This window comes from Numida meleagris, chromosome 2, assembly GCF_002078875.1.
Source record: "Numida meleagris isolate 19003 breed g44 Domestic line chromosome 2, NumMel1.0, whole genome shotgun sequence".
Classification (NCBI taxonomy): Eukaryota; Metazoa; Chordata; class Aves; order Galliformes; family Numididae; genus Numida; species Numida meleagris.
The window spans coordinates 43,078,550-43,090,890 of NC_034410.1; positions in this window are offsets into that span (position 1 = coordinate 43,078,550).

Sequence of the window (12,341 nt, forward strand, 5' to 3'; positions counted from 1 at the left end):
CTGGAATAAAATTTGGGATTTACCAGAGATGTCTGGATTGTGTTTAATTAGATTTGTGGCCAGACTAGATCTCACAATCCAAACATGTTCCAATAGTCTGGTCATCAATATAACAACCAGAGGGGTCAGTGGATCTGCACATTGGGAAAGCCAGTCTCTAAAACCTTCTGTCTCATTTTGGCTTTCTTACTGTCTCAACAAGCTACCGATATCAGAATAAAACTGTAAGATCCAAATATCCTATGAAGCTCTCCGTGTTTCTCTGTTTGACTTGTTCTTAACTTTCACGGAAAAACACCTGATTAATGAAATGAATTGTAGATCAATGCTGTTCTGAACAAGTGTATTCACAGGGAGTGTGAAGTTAAATGATGTTTTTGTTCCTTGTATGGTGAGACTTGCTAGAAGCAGTGGGACCTTACCTTGCTGGTGTCATTCCAGGTGTTGCTAAGCAACATTAAGTGGTTAAAATGAAGATACAGAAGAACATTGAAGAATAAAGGAAACCAAGAAATGGAAGAAGCATAAAAAAGTGAGTAAATGTGCCAGCACATTCTGCAAACAAGTTGAGAAATACCATCTGGGAAAAAAAAAAAAACAGTGATTAAGATCATAGAGCTAAAAAGAGGAAGCTGTTAAGGTGAATGAAGAACTTGATTCCATACTTTGTCTTCTATCAAAAAATTCAGTGTTTTACCCAAAGAACTGACAGCAGTTTTGGCCTGAAAAGAAAACAAGAACCTGTGAAGATATGGGAGACTAAAGGAAAATAAGGAGTGGAATCACCGTACATAAATAAAAAGCAAAATGGCAAGGCACTCTCTTGTGCATAATCTCCAGTGTAGCATTCTTCAGGTGTTCTTTGAAGTTGTAGGGAAAGCATGCTAAATGCTGTTTTTATTGAATATTTAAGTTTCTTGCATCACATCTTGCTTTTACCTACATCAGATATGTGTTTCTTAATGTCCAGCACAACAATGCTCACTAGAATTATATTAAAGTTTTTCACTTGAACTGAAATAATGCTGGTGTGACTGTATTTCCCAGGCCAGACCACCGCTGTTGACAAGAGTACAAGCTGGTGTGCTGTTTATAGCATACTGATGATCTGTATTGCAAGTATCTTGTCACTCATATATTTGAAAGAAAGCTTATTTAATCTTCATTTCTTGTCCTTTTAGTCATTGTTCTCTAAGTTTCACTCAGCTTTTTCTTCTGTCATTGAAAACGAATCATTCTCAAGATTTGCTCCTTCTTATTTACTATCTCACCCTTCCCTTCTTTCTTTCCCTAGCATGTTTGTATCTTTCTTTACATTTTCTGGCTTCAAATTTCAATCTTGTTTTTCCCACAAGTAGGTCTTTATTTTCAAGCTATAAGAAACATTCCAGGAATCTGCACCATCAATTTCTTCTTCTTTTCCAGCTCCTTTTCATCCATTCGAACCATACCTCTCACATCTTCAGTCTGAAAGACCAACAAGCCAAAGACAATCAGGAAACCTCGTGTTCAGGGCAAATCACAAGTGTGAAGTTGTCTCTCACCAGCCATTGGGCAGGGTTGTGTCAGGACTCCTTCCACACTTCCCAGACACTGAGCAGGGGCCTTAAGTTGTTTTCTCTTCAGGTAGATAAGAAGTGGACCCCATACGAAGAGTGAGGGATGCATCTCATCCTTCTCCCTGCTCTAACCAAGCACAGGTGTGTCTCCCATCTTGAGGAAGCCCTGCACAACCAGAGAAACAGTAGTCTAACTCAGACATGCAAGCACAGTGTCAGGAGCATTACATTTCAGTTGAAGCTTGAATCCTGCAGAAGTGGAAGGCTCTTGAGTGGATGGTGGCACATGGTAGAGTGATACAAACAGAGGGCCCTGGTGGATTCTTCCAGCGCTGGTCTAGCAGCATTCTGGCTTTACTGGTAAATGACTCCAGCCAGGACAAAATACTGCAGCCCTCCTTTTATGAGGTAATACATATGTACCATTCACATTGAAGCCTGTGAGTGCTCAAGTCTTCTGAAAACAGCAAATCCGTCTGTCTCTGTTTCTCTGTAGAGGAAATAACATTCACCCTTCTCAGACTGGTAGTGAAAGGATTAATTTGCTAAATCCCATATGGCATTTTGAGCATGCAAAGGACAATAAAAATGCAAAACATGACCACGATTTTATTCCTGCTCTGTTCTTTTTCTCACTGAAGAACAATGTTTCAGCCTCAGGTTGTTAAATTAATTCCACACAATTTTATCCACAATTTAGCCAGGCAATAGCTGTACTCTGGAAATGTTTTTCCCATTGAAAGGTGCTGCTGTGAGATGATATATTAAAAACAAATCAGTACTACATGATGAATGTTACTGGAAGAGATTCTCATTAATCCACAGGTATATGAAAGAATCCCCCAGTGTGTATGAAATACTTTCTAGGAGGTAAATATATGAAAAAAAAGGTGTGGAGGTAGCTTGCAGAGATTTAATCATGGGGCTATTTCATTTCTTTTCTTGCACTACTTGTTTCATCACAGTTTCTCTGGGGAATGTCAGTTGAGCCTAATTATGCCAGCAATATAGTTGCTCCTAAATGGAAACTGGAAACTTGTTTTCTTCAGGCGATACATACTATGAATTCCTCAATTTTTTCCTTTCCTCCAGGACATGTAAAACACTTAACAATGTCAGGTCAAATCATTTTCATAACCCAGAGAAACCCACTTTTGGAGCATGATATGTCACAGCATATCCAATTCAGTCTTGCAGTAACCTATATTTTCCCCAAGACTGAGATTTCCAACAGTGCCCCTCTGGCTGTAAGGAGCACTTAGTGGCTAGGAGCGTGAAGACAGAAGCCTTATTCCTCTGTGGTCCTCTCCAACCATACTTGACCTTTCCCTCTCCCCCTGGAAGAACAATTACGTGGATATTACTGTGAATAAATTTACAGCAGATCCAAGCAACAGTTTCTCACAAAAACTAGTGCATCTGCACTGGTCACACCTTATGGCATCTTGGCCTGCATCAGAAATAGTGTGGCCAGCGGGACTAGGAAAGTGATTATCCCTCTGTATGCAGAAAGTACTGTGTTCAGTTTTGGGCTGCTCACTACGAGAAGGATTTGAGTTGCTCAAGTGTGTGCAGAGAAGACCAATAAAGCTGTTGAAGGGACTAGAAAATAAGATATATGAGGAGCAGCTGAAGGAATTAGGGCTGTTCAGTATGGAGAAGAGGTGGCTGAAGGGAGGCCTCATTGCTCTCTACAACTTCCTGAAAGGAGTTTATGGTGAGGTGGATGGCAGTCTCTTTTCTCAGGGGACAAGTGATAGGGTGCAAGGAAGTTCTGAAGTTATGTCAGAGGAGGTTTAGGTCAGGTACCACGAAGAATTTCTTCATGGAAGGGTTGGTCAGGCATTGGGGCCCACTGCCTGGGGAAGTGCTGGAGTCCCCATTCCTGAAGGTATTCAAGAGATGTGGAGATGGTGCTTACGGACATGGTTTTGTGGTGGAAATTGGTAAGTAAGTTTGATGGATGAACTTGATGATCTTGAAGGTCTTTTCCAACATAGTTTATTCCATGATTCTACGTACTGATGTCATTAATGTGTACAGAAAATTTTCCAGGCCTTTTTGGTATGTTCTATTATTTTTTTTCCAGTGTTTTACTATGAATTGTTGTCAGTAATACCTTGGGAACACTCCTATGCCATGCAGATAAAATGTAATTAAATAGGATTTGCTCTAGCTACACTGGTATGATAGTGGATTCCCCTGACAAAAGTCATTCCCCAAAATGTCACTTACTTACCTGCAGTTCTGAATTGGAGACTTACATCCTCTCATCATGGTATTGCCATCATAACACTTACATGCACTAGCCAATGCTGCTTTGAGACAGAGGAATGCTGCTCTCATTTTCCTCCTACGACTGGAATGTTTTGTGCCTATGACAGTTTAGTGTTCCCTGAATTCAGACAGTGAGATTGATAATGGTGCTGCCCAATGCTAACTGAAGTTCTGTGGGTGGAATGGGTCACAGAGATTTACTCTCCTCCCACAGATAAGTACAGAAAGAAAACAACATTGGCTAATCTTTTTTCCTATGTGTGCAGGGCGCAGTGAAGCAGACATCAGTGGCTTTGCCATTATGAGAAAAACGAAAGTCCTGGAGCATAAACTCTAAATGATTTTTTTAAAAACAAAGCTGAGAACCGTTGCTGTGCATGCAGCTCCTGCTGATTGCCATGAGAACAGCCCCAGCATAGCTGTAATTGGAAGGTTTTTTACCATAGTGACAGGAATATGATGACTTTTTGAACATTTCCTAATTAAGTTCATCAGATAATCTATTATTCAGCTGAAAACAGCACTATTTTTAGTACCTTCTTGGCTATCAAATTGTCTCTATTGCTGTCTTTCTTCTGTCATATAAAAAAGGTAGTGAGAAGCCTATGCTAATGAGTAACATAGAAGTTAATGTCATTTCCAACTAAAAAGCTGCTTAAAATCCCAGTTAAGTCATTCTAACACTGATATTCAGGGAGCTGGTAAGCTGGAGAACATTAAAGAGTTAATGCATGTCTGTAATACAGTCAAAACACCAAGATCCTCAGTGTGGAGGACTGCGGGTTGACTGTAGCAACAGAGAATATTTACACCAAGTATCTCAGCGTATGTTTTCTGCTATTATTTGGCAAATAATGGTTATGCTTAGCTACTTCCCAAATTTCTTCCAGTCCCACATTCAAAATAAAACCAAATATTCATAAGAATGTGTATGAATTCCTCAATGATACAAGCATACTTTATCTATACGCCTGTCTGGAGTATGAGGGTTAAAAAAAGTCCCAAATGTTTTCTCCCTTGGCACACCTTCATTTTCTTGTCTTTATTTCCTACAGCTGCTCTACTGCCTGTTTTTGCTCAGCATGCTTATAGGTTGTGGTTATCTAGGCAGCAATGCAGTATGTGAGCAATCCAGCAAAAACTTGTTATGGGCAGTGCTAATCCTTCTAGGCTTGGAGCTAGCACATGAACAGAGAGTGATGAAGGTTTCCTTACGCTGACTGCAGTAAAGTGTGGAGCATGGGACTTCACAAAAGAATTAATTCATTGTGTATTGTAATGATTTTAATAAATGGGTATTTAATCATCTGTTATAAAGCACTGAGTAGAGTCTGGATGCAGCATAAGGATGTACCAGCTCCTCTGTTTTTAATGTAATCTTTTTGCTGCTCTTCGCATTTGATGAATTTAACAAATAAATGTTGAGGGGTATAAGTTACCACACTGCTGTAGGATTCTGTGAAGGGTAGCCTCTGTGCCACCTGGGAGGCAGAACCACGCAGCTGTGGCTGGGCCGTGTCCGTGGAGCAGACCTCTGAGGCGACTCTGAGGAGCTGCTTTGCACCATTCTGCTAGCTTGGCTTTTAGTGGGAGCAAAGCTAAAAACCACCATGTGCTTGGATTGATCTAAAGGGGCACTGAGAGCTCATCTGGCTGACATCACTTCCAGTGTGTTCAGTAGTGCTTTCTTGACGTTTGCTTTTCTCCACATTGAAGGTAGCTACCCAGGGAGCTCCGGAGATGCTTAACAAATATCAGTCACAAAAGCAGGGTCATTTACCAAAGTCTTCAGTACGGTAGTTGGCTTCTAGCCTCTGCCACAAATTCATGGTTCCCTCTTTTCGCTGACCAGTGTACAGAATTCTCATGCACAATGATTTTGAACAAAGTTGTGTTCCCATCAAGTCTCATTGCATATCCAGAATGTTCTTCTCTCCAGGCTTCTGTTGGAAGATGAAGACAAAATAAATCAGCTACTGCTGTTGTCCTCACAGAAGAATACATTTCTGGCTAATATTGCAGCTTCACTTAATGCTGTTAGGTGAGAGCTGCTCATGACCAAAGGTCTGAGACATTAGCACTAATACAACTGATATTTTAATTTAGCAGTGCATTTGGTTATAGTCTCTGTGCACAGATATTTATGCCTCATATTATTAATAACCAGTTATTTTATCTAATTAGGTTATGCTTATGTGTATAATATGCAGAAAATGGCATTGAAAAAACAAGCCACATCTTGTTCTAAAGGCCAAAGTTGCAATCAGATTACCATCTGCATATTAAAAACTGAAAGGAAAAAAAAAAGCAAAAACGTGTGAGACATATAGTAAAAGCCTGTGTTTGAATAATAAGTTCAGACAGTTCTGGTGAAAATTGGATCTCTGCAATGAGCAACAAAATATCCTGATGGTAACATGATTCACCCAGAGCTGCTCTCTGACAAAAAAAGAGGCTATTATTACAGACTTTCCAAAAGCTAGCACGTGTCTCTCTCTTTACAGAGCTCAGTGAGCCTGTTCTCATGGGCATGAGTCAATACCTAGGGCCATGGCCACAGCAATGTCCCCACCACTCAGTCCCACACCTGCTCCCAGTCACCTGTAGCAGGGCAGTGACTGTGCGGGGCTGTGGTCAGTCCCTAAGCCCAGGACTGTTCTCAGGGCTGCTGGGCTGCCTCTCAGCCTGGATGGGTTTCAGTTCTCTTGGCCCCTCAGCTCTCGTGGGCTCTATTTAGCTTTTCAGATGGGAGACCTGGAGTTGGAAGGATTTGTGTCTTCAGTCCAAATAGGTGAACCTCTGTTCAACCTTGTCAATCCATAGGGATTCATTTTGGGTATAAGTAGTTCACAAAGTTACAAGGAGCAAACACAAAGTTTAGGCAGGCCACTACAACTGAAGTGTGTGATTTCTCTTAAAGTGTGATGGAGGAGAATGGGACTGAATACAACCTGTACTCTCCAGGGACACAGAGCCTCACAGATACGCAGGTATGTGCAGGGCGCATTCATGTTTGTTGCTCAGAGCTGGGGACTTGCTTTAGCAGCAGCGCGATTTATGACATAACCACACTGCCTAATGATGCTATCAAATGCTGGCCTGTACAAAATGAACAAGAATGTCTCGCTGGCAGGTTAGGTCACAGAAATGAGATGCAAATGCACATTCACCGTCCATCCCATAATTGCACGGTGCCGTAAAGCACCATTAACATTCAAGCATACCAGGCTAAGTAGACTTACCCAAATGAGTGCAGACGTACCTGCTTTTGCTTGTCAACCTGATCACAGTGCCTGCAGTTCCCCCTGGAAGCAGAGCTATGTCTTGCTAGAGCAGCACAAGTGGTTATGCCAATAAGTCAGTGTCCAGAAAGAGTCACCTATTTGTCTTTAAGGACTGACTTCTCCATGGTTTGTAGTGAGTTAAGAAATGATAGATGTGAATGTGTTACAGTGCTACCAGCCTACCTGGAAAGATGTTAAAAATGGCCATACATCATCTGTTATGTGGTTTTAGGCTCTAGTACAGTCTGCACCAAACATTTCTTTCTTTAATGAAATGTCCCATCTACTCTGTTTGACTCTGCAGCACAGCAAGAATGAGATCTTATGAGTGATCAATAAATAGTAAGGAGTTGATTCCCCTGTAGCCCTCTGCCTCTAATGCTGCCACCCCTTTGGTTTCAGTATTGTTTCTCCCAATTTACACTAGGGAACATGAAGTCAGGAAGCTTTTTTTTTTTTTTTAATCAGGCAAATATGAGAAAGCTCTTCCAAAAGTAAAATAAACTGGCGCTGTCTATCTCCAGCAATTGCTTAAAAGACAAGGGACAAGCCAGCCTGCAGAGCAGACCCAGCAGCCCGAGCAGGCCTGGAGGCAGCTCCAGCCAGGAAATCCTCTGGAGAGGAGGCTGTGGGGCTCCTGCTGACAGCCATCCATCACTCTCCTGCCGTAGGTGTTGGCCAGCAGCAAGATCTCTTCTGATGGGTTGGGGAAGGGCTACTGGCAGCATGAAATGGCTCTGAGGTGCAGACAGCCCAGTGACTCTCACGGCTGAGCTGTAAATTCGTCTCTGTAGCCAGCCAGTGTGGTCTGCCTGCTGATAGCTGATAAATAAGTCAGCCATGGAGTGAGGTTAATATTTACCTATGTGTCTCAGACAGGTTGCATTCTGAAGATGGAAAGTGTTACAGAAGCATGGAGTATCTTTAAGCCTCTATGCTGGCATATTTACTCACCCGTAATAGCTTACAGAGGTGCAGTAATACAAGTAAACTAGAAGTTATCTATAGCAACTCGTCTCCTGATAACACCTTAACTTCTCAAGTATTGATTTAATGCCTCTACTGGTGTTGTAGCAAATGTTGGCTGTGTTGTACAAGTAGCAATGTGCTGACCTGATTCCTGTGTAGTGACCCTCCTTGTTTCTTTGGTTGGTATTTATTTATTGTATCTGATAAAATATACAGGAGCTTGCCAGGGTTTCAAAGACAGGGTGGTTTATCCGTGGCTCAATGTTCAGCGTGCTTCTGTAAGTAAAGTGTGCTTCAGGATTGGACTTTCTTGGGCAATAAAAATGCCCTTCATTACATTTCATCAGGTGATCATTAGAACTGACCTTTAGCCATTTTTCAGTTCTGTGGTTTAGAGTGGAGGTGTGCACAGGACATTGATTTCCATTTGCTGTGGCCAGAGAGTTTTTTTCTTTCCTCATGGTACAGCTGTTGCTGTTTATTTTCTTCCCTAAAGACTACGTTAATGCACAAATGTGCTCCTTTATTACTGCCTGCCATTAACTCTTACTAGCATCCCTGCCTTTTTGTTGCAGACTTATCAAAGGAAAAGAAACAAGAAACATGGGGAGAGTGTGGAGTGTTAGCTCACTGCAAGGAACAAATTTGCTGCTGGCCTTTCACATAGTCAGTAATGAAATAAAGCATTACACGAAAAGGAAAGTGGTGTTTGTGGCTCAGAACTCAATATGGTGAAGGGAAAGTAATGTTTTGAGAAATGTAATCATTTAATTTATTCCCTTCTGACAACCTCAGCTAAATTTTGCATATAAATCATGGTCATCACATACTAATGCTTCACATCTCTAAAGCCATGGTGCTCCACAGACACCTATGCTGTGCAGTCAGCTTGGAGAGAAAACCCATTCTTTAGCACAGTGACATTCCCACTTCCTTTCTCCCCTTAATCCTCATGAAAAGACACATAGAAAGCGTAACACAGAGTTGATTCCCACCAAGTGGCATCAAGAGACAGAGACATTTTTATTCTGCATAGAGCAAACAGTCTTACAACCCAGCCATTAGGGTTCCCAGATACGTGCTATGACTGCTAAACATAGGCTTGCACTCACAGCATTAGCTGGATGCAGCAGCTCACCCCGCTCTTTATCTAAGCAAATTAGGATAAGTAGGGTTGGCAAACCCCAGTGCCGAGTCCTACATGCATGGCAGATTCGCAGACTTGAACGTGTGGGGATGTGAGAGCAGGAGGCAGCTCTGAAGGAAAGCCGCAAAGGTGATCAAAGGGCTGGGGCACCAAGCTTATGAAGAAAGGCTGAGGTAGCTGGGCTTGTTCAGCCTGCAGAAGAGAAGGCTGTGGGGGAGATCTCACTGTGGTCTTCAAGTACTTAAAGGGAGCTTATAAACAGAAGGGAGACTGACTTTCTACATGGTCTGATAGTGACAGGACAAGGGTGGGGGGTGTGGCTTTAGACTAAAAGAGGGAAGATTTAGATTAGATATTATGAGGAAATTTTTTACTCAGAGAGTAGTGAGGCACTGGAACAGGTTGCCCAAGGAAGTTGTGGGTGTCCCATCCCTGGAGGCATTCAAGGCCAGGTTGGATGGAATCCTGGGCATTCTGATCTAGTGGGTGGCAACCCTACCCATGGCAGGGGGGTCAGAACTGGATGGGCTTTAAGGCCACTTCCAACTCAAGCCATTCTATGATTCTGTGATAAGCCTAAGTGGTGTATTTATACTGTCGGTGTCTACATTTTCTTAGATGAATCCCACACCTAAAGCCAAAATCTAAATTTCACCATCTGTAATTTAAACCCATTACTTCTTGTCATTCTTACAACCTCCTCCCAACAAAACAGCCCCTTCCTGCTAGTAGCTATCCTTGAAGCATCTGAAGACCCTTCCTACATCACTCCCTCATGCTCTCTTTGGCCAAACAACCACGTATCCTTCCATTTCTCCTGATAGATCTCATTTTATAGACTCTCCAAGTTGCATCATCATGGCTTCCCTCAGCAAGCTGGCCTTTCCAAGGCAGCTCAGCTTTGGGTGTAACATACCTACACAACTTCGATGTGGGAGCCCTCTGTCCCCATAGGCTTCCTGCGGGGCTGTATGCCACCTTAGTGCAACAGGATTGAGCTTCTGCGTTAGTCGGTCTTGTCACTGCTGCTGGTGCTGGAGTACTCAAGGAGATCTCTCCATCTCTATTGTCAAAGGCCTGTTCTCTCTCTCTGTCCTCATGATATTTGCTTTAATATAGTTCTAGGAAGAATATAATAGGAATATAATGTAACAGGAATTATTTTCCACAAAGAATTAATTGCCTGCTATCAACTCTGGATGGAATTCAGAAGCACACTCTACAGAGATATGTCTCTTTACAGTTAAAGCAGGTTCACAGTCAAACCCCTAAAATACAGAATGTTCTGTTTGCTCAGTATCTAACAAAAGTGATGAACAGCATCTTGAACCTCCACATCATATCTTTTCTGTTCTCAAATAGCCTACAGCAAAGCAATAGGAAATAACTGATTTCATAGGTTTGGTTTCATGCTATATTCAATTCCAGCGTTTCCTGGAGAGACTTCAGCTAACTGCATCTTAAATTTATACTGATTGCTCGAAAAGGAAGGAGCTGGGATCAGCGGATGTGCTATGTGTGTGATGTCAGGCACACATCTAATTACTGGGCTGCAGATTTTCGTATAGCTGTTTGACCTGAGATGCCGCCGGAAAGCCATCCCTTCCTCTGACAAACTCATAGAGGCGGGAGCCTTGCCTGACCCTTGGGGACAGCACGCATCACACCTTTGTTAAGCTAGTTTCCATGGTTACAATTTCTTGCTCATTGAACATCATTAAGGACTGTAAGAAATACGAACTTTGCGGTTAGCTTGTCCTTAGGTTTGTGTTGACCTCCTCTTCTGCACAATTGTTCTCCTGGGAGATACGGCCCAGGGCAAAGCGAGGGAGACTGAAGGCAGGCTGCTTCTCTGTCGCTGTGCTAGCAGCCCTTTCCTTTGGCTTTTCATCTCTGGATTACAGAACAAACTCTGTAAATATGAGTAGGCATGGAAACGTGGCACAGATATTTCTGTCTCTAACACAAAAACAAGGCAACTAAAAATGACTGCAGTTAAGTGTGGCATCTCTGCCCACAGCAGGGGTTTGGAAGTAGGTGATATTTAGGGCCCTGTGATGGTGCACTCCTTGCCCCACCACCCAGCCTGGTCGTTATGCCCAAGGCCTAGTGCACACAAAGAGATGCAAAAGACCTAGTCCTTGGGACTAATAACAATCAAGGTTTCACCACCGGTGCTCAGACACATGGTTTGGTAGAACCAATTCTAAGCTGTATGACTATGAGTCAGTCATCTCACCCCATAAATAGCAAGCAGCCCAAGAACCCCTTTAAGAGTTCCTCCTGCAAGCAGCTGGCTGCAAACGAGAATCTCCCCTTGGGTACGGACACCTCTCAAGGTTACTAAACATGTACACAGAGATTCACCCAGGACGTGGTGATGCCTTGCAGGCAGATCCTCGGGAAGTGATTTATTGTTTTTAAGCTATATTAGCTTTGCTATTATTTGATCTTAAACTCACTATGCACCCCCTGACCCTCTGTGTAGCAAGGAGTCAAGTATATCTATCCATTTCAAATCTTGTTAAGTCACTGTCTCACCATTGTTCAAATTACCATCTTATATCTATTTATATAAATGAATATATTTCTGCCTTCCTCTTATGAGTGAAGTGTGCAGTGCTTTAGTCTCATTCCACAATGGGCCCCTTCTAACCCAAGCCATTCTGTGACTCTGTGATGCTGAGTGGCTTGTCCAGAGGGGAAAAGGGAAGCATGAGGAAGCTGAGTGAGAGATTATGAGCCATGATGACCTTACTCTCCCATTTAGCACCTTTGGCAGATCACGGCCATTCCACTTTGTTTTACAGCTGGGTGAAACCGCTTTCAGCCTCCTTTGCCGTGGGCCTCTCTGGCATAGCAGAAAAGACAAAAATCCTGGCAAATCTTGACATCCCTAAGTAGCTGAACTCTTCCTGTGGGAAGCACGAGCAGGAAAAAGGAGTGAGATGCCGCAGCAGGGAAACCCAGCAGCCATCGGTGACAGCTCTGTGCTGTGGGGCTCTGCTAGCTTATACAGTTAAGATTTGTTTTGTTATCCGATGATTTCTCATGTACTACAGTTTCCTTGTGCAGGCAATGCTTGCCAATTCTCTGTCAAGGGCG